Below are 7,988 nucleotides of genomic sequence, written 5' to 3'. Positions count from 1 at the left end.
AATTTAGGTTTCTGACCCGTCTCTCTGAACTACAGATTTGTATATACACAGATAAGACTCAAAAGTTACTAAATAATTTGTAATCACACTTTTGAGTATAAAAAAGGAGAAGAAATACATAAGCATATCAAAATATGGAACTCATCAACATGCAGACCTCAGTCAAAGCAATTAGAACTGGATCTGGAGCTCCTGATTTTAGAAGTTCATGCATATCAGGACATCGGATATGAAAGACCTGAATTTTGTATTACTAAAACCAAATTTCTAGTCCTCATGATTTTGAACCAAAGCTAGCAACTGCGAGGCAAGTCTAATAGGTGATATGTGCAGAAGGCATTAAAACAAGATGTGTGAATGTATGAAACGCCCAGTTTAGTTCATGTATTTTTAAGCCAAGAACAAATTTATCTGAGCAATCCTGCTACCATCCTCCTCGTCTGCCATTCAAGTTGCAATGCCAGTAGCACACTTAGGCGATAAACTGTTGCTTTTACTGGGACACGGCTGTTTGCTGACATGTTTGGACAGACAAAAATCTATCCAGAACATGAAGCTATATGCTAAGGCTGAGACAAGCCAACAGCACACTGGTAACCTATTGAGAAGATCCCAGTCCCTGATCCTCCTCCCCTTTCTTACCACCACCAGTTCAAACGTGCAAACTACCTCTTCTATTTGTGTAGGCCGAGCTACTCGCTTGATAACAGGTTGAACTACATCAGCTACTAATCCAGCTGGAAAGTATTGTTTGGTTTTGCTTATTAAGTTTGCATGCCTGACTTGAAAGACCCTGACTTCTTATAAACCGCTTAACAAGCTGAAAATGCTGTTCTTGTGAACTGTTACAGGAACAGATGAGAGTTTCTAAATGACAGGAGTGAAAAATAAGGCACTTATTCTAATTTATGTCACGTTTTATTGTTCGGCAAATGAACTTCAGGAGATTTAGCTACCTGAGCTGGCTTAGAGACGTCCAATGAGCACTGGAGCCACTGTAAAGAAAATGAGAGGTGTGGGCAGGAGGAGGGAAGGAAACAACGGAGACAAGATGAGGAAGGTCACCACTTTTCTTAGTGGTACTAATTTAAGCCGTGTTTAGTTAGCATCATCACTAGTGAGGAGAAAGTTCAGGTATGGAAGGCAAACTGTGTGGGAAAAGCCTACCACGGTTTCTGGATTATTTCCTTCGGCTCTGTAGGGTTGTCTATCCGTGCCATTTCTGCAAAAAACAAAGCCTTTTTATTCCTATCAGAGTGACAAGGGGACAGTTTCAGACACATGAAAACCTTTGATCGACACACAGGCTGGAAAACGTCATAATCTGGAAACTGTTTTTTCAGTAGTGTAGGAGGCTGTACAATACGATTCCCAAGACCGATTTTTTTGTTTTGTCTTACATGCAGTATAGTCTACTGCAAAAGGTGCCTATGGCAAAAGCTGGCTGAAGGTGTTAAAACATTTTTAGCCCAGTTGGCTTCTTCGCATATGGCTGCTATTGCCCCACAGCTGCTGCTGAAGGCACTGCTGAAGTTGGTACTACATATGTGCGTCCTGCAAGAATACCAGCTGGATCCTGAAGATAATTACTTGTTCAAATGTTTGTATCCAAAGGAAAAGGAGGCCTGAGAAGACAAAAACATCCCCCCTCAGGTGCCCCCCCAATTTGAGGAGCTGACAGAACTGTATGAAAACTAAACTGAAACTTTCCCATTCAGGGCCTTCCTTCCTTATACGGCTTTCTTGGTACCCTTTTGGATTAGGTTGCTAAACTCCCAACAGTTTACCTAGGAAAGGAGGAACCTACTATGTTGATAGAAAAGGTAGCCTTTTGTGGTTTACTGCATCTTTTTCTTTCTTTGAACACCACTGCCAACCCAGAAAGTCACTTGTATTTTTCATACCAACACTATTGGTTTTACAAGCAAGAACTGCACTCCATTAGGTTTCCAAAATGATCTACTCGGAGCTATTCTTAGCTTTGTTTGTTATACCACTGATAACATGTAATCATAATTGTAAAGCAAACAGTTTTAATACAAAACACTTAACAAAAATATAAATCATTCTAGGTATGTTATATCTGAAAAAGCCAAACTTTGTATTTTAAAAAATTTATTTCCTTTTGCAGCTCTTACTATAGTCATCGTCTCATGCAATGGTGCTGGCCTGCCAGCAACCGAGGTTGATCAGACACATAAAGAAGCATACAACTCTTGGATGAGACTCAAGAAAAGCCTTTAACTCTCAATAAATGCATCAGATATAAAAATGTAAAAGCAATCAGGACACATTCTGACCTCAGATAACTTTGGCAATTGAAGACTTCACTAACCTCAACCCACAAACACCTGTGATCTCAGCAGAACTCAGGCAGCATGTACATGAATATTCTCACAGCCTTGTGAGTGCTATCAATTACTTTTTAACCTTAAAATCAGTTAAGCGGTTACATAATGAGTCGTACAAACAATCTCACTGACTTTCATGCGATTACACAGGTAAGCAAATTACGCCTATCCTTGCAAATCAGGCTCTTGATTTGCGTCAGTTATGCACCACAAGCAGGAAATGAAGGTAGAATTTTACTAGCTCCGCATCAGTCAGCAAATATGACTCGCGACAACTTTTATGACCCATATTGTCCGCAGATCTTAATTCTTTGCCCCGTGCTAGTCGCTGCCGTCGGTCTCACACGTCTAAAGTTAACAACTGCTTTGTTGCCCTTGATTCAGCATTTTATTTTTAAAAGAGCGGCCGGCAAGCAAGCCAGCAAGGCAACGGCCGTCGCACAGCTGGTGTGGCCGAACTTCAGTGGCACTTTTCTCGTGGCGACCCGGGAAGCGAAGTTGAACACAGAACCGATGCCTTCCCTGGCGCACCGGGGTCACGCCGAGGGGGTGTGCGCGCACAGGAGGCGAGCGGCAGGGAGACGAGCCCACCTCCCCCCCTCCCGGCGCGGCGCGGCGGGGGCCTGCAGGGGGGCGCCCATCGCCGTCGCCTCCCGGCGGGGCGGCAGCAGGCCGGGCCCGCCTGCCCTGCCCGGGGCGGGGAGCGGCCGGGGGTGGCTCTGGCGGGGCCGTGCCCTTCGCCGAAACAAACCGGGGGGAGCAGCTCCCTCTGAACTTTATGAGCTTCTGTAGCCAAGAGGAGCGGCCGGACACCGGAGCGGGTGGCTGGGAAGCGGTGAGGCTTTGTTAGCCCCTGGCCCATTCCTCCCTGCCAGCGCCATTCCCGTCCGGCCCCTGCGGGCTTCCCGCGGCTGCTGAGCCCGGGGAAAGGCGCCCTGACCCGGGGAAGGGAAGGGAGAGGGGTCCGGCCGCCCCGGCCGGGCGCTGCGGAGCCGGCGGGCCGCCGAGGGCTGGTGGCAGCGGCGGGCGGCAGGAGCGGCCGGGGAGGCGGAGAGAGGGAGCGGCCGGGGGCGCCCCGGGCCCCGCAGCCCCCGCCGGGCTGTGCGCGGACGCCGCAGCCGGAGCCGTGTCCTCGACAAGCAGCGGCCATCGCGGCTCGCCACCCCCGTGCGCCCCTCCGAGGACGGAGGGGTGGGGGCAGAGGAGGCGGAGGAAGCAGCGGCGGCGCCAGGAACAGGGAGGTGGCGGCACGGCGAGGGAGGGAGCCGGAGCCGGGCCGGACCCCGCAAGAGCAGCAGCAGCAGCGCCAGCTCCTCCTCCTCGGTGAGTCGCGCTCCGCCGCCCCGGGAGGCTGCTGGCCGCCGAGCCCGGATGCCGGCGCAGGCCGCGCCGCGCCGCCGAGGTGCCCGAGGAGAGGCCCGCGCCAGGAGCGGGACACCGCGGCCTCCGCTGGGTGAGCCTCCGCGGGGCAGCGGGCGCGCCGCGGCCCGTATCCCCACTCCCTTCCCCCGTTGGCCGCGGAGGGCTGGTGGGGCGGAGGAAAAGCCGGGGTACGGCGCGGTTCGCGGCGCGCCCGCCGCCCTCCTCCCGAGCCACGGCCCCGGCCTCCTCTCCCTTTGTTCGCTCGGCTCCCCGAGCCTGCGGCGGCGCCAGGCCCTGCGGAGGCAGCGGGGCCGCGGCGCGGCCTGCAAGGCGGGAGGCCGGGCGGGCGGGAGCTGCGCTGGCCCGGGCCGCCGCGCCGCTGCCCGGCCCCCGCCGTGACAGGAGGGCCCGGGCCGGCCTCTCGCACCCGCCAGCTGCGGCGGCTGGGGCCTGTTCCCCTCCTCCCTTGCCCAGGCGCACCCCGGCCCTACCGGGGCGGCTGAAGGCGGCTGATCCCCCCCGGCCGCCTTCAGTTTTGGGCGGTGGGGGTTCCCCACCCCCCGTCCCCATCAGGGCAGGGGCCGGAGGCGGCGGTTTGGGCAGCCGCTGCGGGGGCTGGTGCGGCGGAGGAGCCCCGGCCTCGGCGCCGGCGGGAGTCGCCTCGTTGTTGAGGTGAGGGTGCGCCGCGGGCTCTCGAAGGGGCGATCGAGAGAGGGGCTGCTTTCTCTGACAGGTGGCACTTAAAAACTTTAATAAAAAAACCCAACACCAAACCCCCAAACTTTACTGTTTTTTATTGTTTTTCAATCTGCTTCTTACATTCTCTTTCCCTAGTGGTGGCACTTCTCTCAGAAAACAGCTGGCCCTGGCCCATGCCTAGCTGTTTGCTTAAGAAAAGAGCCCTTCCAAAACACTGAGGTTTTAGGAGGTGCAGAACATGCGTCTGTGATGTGAGGTGCTTTGACTGTGTCTTTTTTTTCCATTCTCTGTCTTTTTTCCCCATGGTTTCAAAATTGTGTTATTTTGGAATGCGTTTTTTTCTGCAAAGTAGGTTACTCTGTTAAAGAGAGTCGGTTGCAGAATACACTTCAGTCAGGGAAAGCTTCTCTTCCAGTTACTAAATTCTTGTGCCCTTTCACCATTAGGTCCCAACCCCTCTTTCCTGCCTGCCAGGAATGCTTATGCCGTGTCCAGCCTCTTAATACGCCTGTAGACAGATAAAAAATGCCTGCTGCAGGCCTTCTGCCTTAGAGAGCTGCCCTCTGCACAGGTGCTTGAGGAATAATGCATCTGCATCTCTGCTCTGAGTGGGAAAAATAGCCCTGTTTTTTCAAGTTGATAAACACATCATTGGATTGTAGAAGATATGGAAGCTTCAGTATAGTTAAATAAATTGCTTAGCTGGGATGGAAGACTTTATACCACTGGAAAATGTGTAGGTATTTTTGGAGTCTTCTGCAGTAAGGCAGTACATGTAGCTCACAGTTTTATGTGTAACTTACGAAAGGCAAATTTCAGCTTTTTCTAAGTGCTTATTTTCAAGAAGTGTTAAGCAGTACTTGAACAGAGTCTTCACTGTCTATTACATATGTCTTAGTTTTGCGGCATTGCACTGCGTTTGGAACTGAGCTTTTACTTAAAGCAGGCTCACCTGTTGTATGCTTAATCAGGCACGTATTCCCTATATCCTGAGTTTTAAGTAGTTTTTTCTTTCTAAAGTTCAATGAAATTAAGCCTTTATAGTTAGAAGTATGAGTAGTCAGAGTGTAGTGTTGTATAGAGATGCCTGCATTTGCTGACTTCCTGGGAAGCTGCAAGGCTATGGAGTCATAAGGAAGAAGCACTGTGGTGTTTCCAGAGCTGTTGTGAGCATCACTTCATCACACTACGTATGTGCAGCATCAAAGTGTTCGTGTGGATTCAGGAGACATGATGGATAATCCTAAACTTCCTGAGAGCTTGACATACTGAAGTCTAAAAAAGATGTGTATTTATTTATACTATGCTGTTAACTTCTTTGATCCTAGATTGTCAGGTAGGTCAGCCAGACACCTTGGGTTACTCCTAGAGACGGACGGTATGAAATGATAACTGTTCTGCATTGTTCTGTAAGTAGTTTGCACATCCTGATTCTCCTTAGGGTAGTGAAGTGGTGGAGTGAGAGAGTGAACTCTTAATTAAGAGTTCTTCTTAGGATGCAAGTTCATTCTTTCTGCTCTTTCTTATGAAATCTTCTGTCATACAGTAACTTGAACATAAACGTTTGTGAAGACTTCGTCTAGTAGCATTGCCTTGAGTTCATTACGTATTCGCCACAGTATTGCTGGCAAAACTGAGGCCAGTCCAGGGCAGTCCCTTACTCAAGTGCCTTATTTGCTATTGCTTTACTGCCTTCCTGGGCCTACACAGCACTATTTTGGTAGTGTTTGGGTAGTACAACATGTTGTAGGGATGTGAGTGATAACATAGATAGAAAGGAGACTGTTCTCTGCTGGTGTCTGTCTCAGCATTTTGTCAGTAGTGCTTTAATGTATGTTAGCAACAAATTAGAGGGGGTAGCTCAAATGGTTGTGGTGCTCCAAGGGGGAAAATAAGACACAAGTAGTATAAAAATAAATGTAATCTAATTCAGGAATGCAAATGCTGAAAAGTATTGAGTATAAATTGGTTAGGATTGGCATTGAAAAGCAGAACAAGGTTCTCTTATGCAACTTAACTATATTTTGTAGTGTGAAGTATTAAACTGAAAAGAAATACAGAACTCTGAGTTTCCTCATCTTAATTTTTTTTTAAAGGTAAATTACAATATCTGCTAATGTTCCTTATCCTTACGTTTGATCTAATTTCATTTTATTTTGGTGTACGCTTATTTTTCTGGACATACATATCACTCTTCAGAAGGCAATAGATATACTCGATGCAAAGCTGCCAAGTTCTTACAGCCTCTGTCCCAGCCAGTGCCTCACAATAAATCTGTAGTAGTTGTAGACAAGGAAGTGTCCTTTAAAAAAAAAAAACCTATCCTGAAAATTTGTGAGGTTTTTTGGTTTTGGGTGGGTGGTTTTTCATTGTTTGTTGGTTTGGGTTTTTTTTGGGGGGGGTTGGTTGTCTTTTTTTTATTAGAACAAGAAGATTGTACTTGTAATGGAATATTTATTGTCCATGTTTAAAAAGCAGTTTCTTGCCACTCAAATATGCTTCTGAATCAGCAGAGGACAAAAAATCATGACACAGATTCCTTCATTTATTGTTGGTTTTGCTTTTTCCTCTAAAGAGAATTGATTTCTGAACTAAAACTCTGTAGTATGTAAGTTGGATAAATTTCTGTGTTAAAAATAGTTACATCAGTTTTGAAACAAACATAAGAACTAGTAGCTTTGGGTTTTTTGTTTCAGTAGTTTTCTTCCCCCCCACTGTAGCTTAATGATCTTAACACAAACAAAGACATGTCACCTCCTTCAGCCTCTTCTGGTGGTCAAAACCAAAACAAGCTGGCCTTGAATTATTGCCGTGGATGAAAATAGAAAGCTGACTATGTAAAGTGTTGTCTAATACATCAAACGTATGAAGATGATTACACAAGCTTTGCTAGAGTCTACACAAACTGAAACTGAAAAGGCAACATGATGCAGAATCTGACTTAGGCTGCCTAGTGTGAGAATTAAAACTTTCAGATCAAAGTGTTAGAAATTTAGTGCTCGGATTTCTTAAGCTCACATAAATAAAAGTTGCTTCAAACCTTTTCTTCTGCCAGTTTTCATGGTCTTCTGACTCCTGTTCATGTCATGTGCAGGCATGCAAGCAATAAGCATCTGCAACTCCAGATAATTTCAGGAAGTTTTGAGGCGTATGGCTTTGCAATCTGACTACTATTCATTAGAGTCTGTAATGTGGATTTAAGGACCTATCTTTAGATATTTTCATTTAAAAAAAATTAGTTGAACTCTTATCTGTCGTGAAATTTTCTTTTGGAAAACATTAACACAAAATACTCTGGAAGTGATTGGCCCTTTTCAGTGTCCTTAACCATTCACAAGACACTTTGAACTCTGAGGGACTCGGTTAGCTTCATTTATGACAAGGATGTAAGCCATGGTACCTAAAAAATTGTTCCTTGGTTGCTACCTCACCAAGAAAACTATGCAAGTCAAATACAAGTCTTTGTTTGTTTAGTAGGGATGCACATACCTTGGCTGACTTCTGCCTCTGACTTTAAAACTCCATTGAAGGAATATGAAGAAAATCTCCTTGCTTGCAGGTAACCCCAACCTAAGG

The 7,988-nt window shown here is 47.3% G+C and overlaps 1 protein-coding gene across 4 annotated transcripts in view; it reads left to right on the top strand.

The window, feature by feature from the left end:
• The first annotated feature begins 3,123 nt into the window (after positions 1 to 3,123).
• SOCS6 (suppressor of cytokine signaling 6) overlaps positions 3,124 to 7,988 on the top strand; it is a 28,051-nt gene continuing 23,186 nt past the window's right edge. The window contains exon 1 of one of the 4 annotated variants that reach the window (XM_075084591.1): positions 3,124 to 3,674. The gene's annotated coding sequence lies outside the window, so the exon portion shown is untranslated. Of the gene's footprint in view, positions 3,805 to 7,988 lie in introns of all 4 variants that reach the window. The other 3 variants (XM_075084590.1, XM_075084589.1, XM_075084588.1) reach the window with 3 other exon arrangements.

The sequence above is a fragment of the Phalacrocorax aristotelis genome, chromosome 2, assembly GCF_949628215.1.
Source record: "Phalacrocorax aristotelis chromosome 2, bGulAri2.1, whole genome shotgun sequence".
NCBI lineage: Eukaryota > Metazoa > Chordata > Aves > Suliformes > Phalacrocoracidae > Phalacrocorax > Phalacrocorax aristotelis.
The sequence above is the reverse complement of the archived record's forward strand: the minus strand, read 5'-3'. Positions and strand labels throughout refer to the sequence as shown.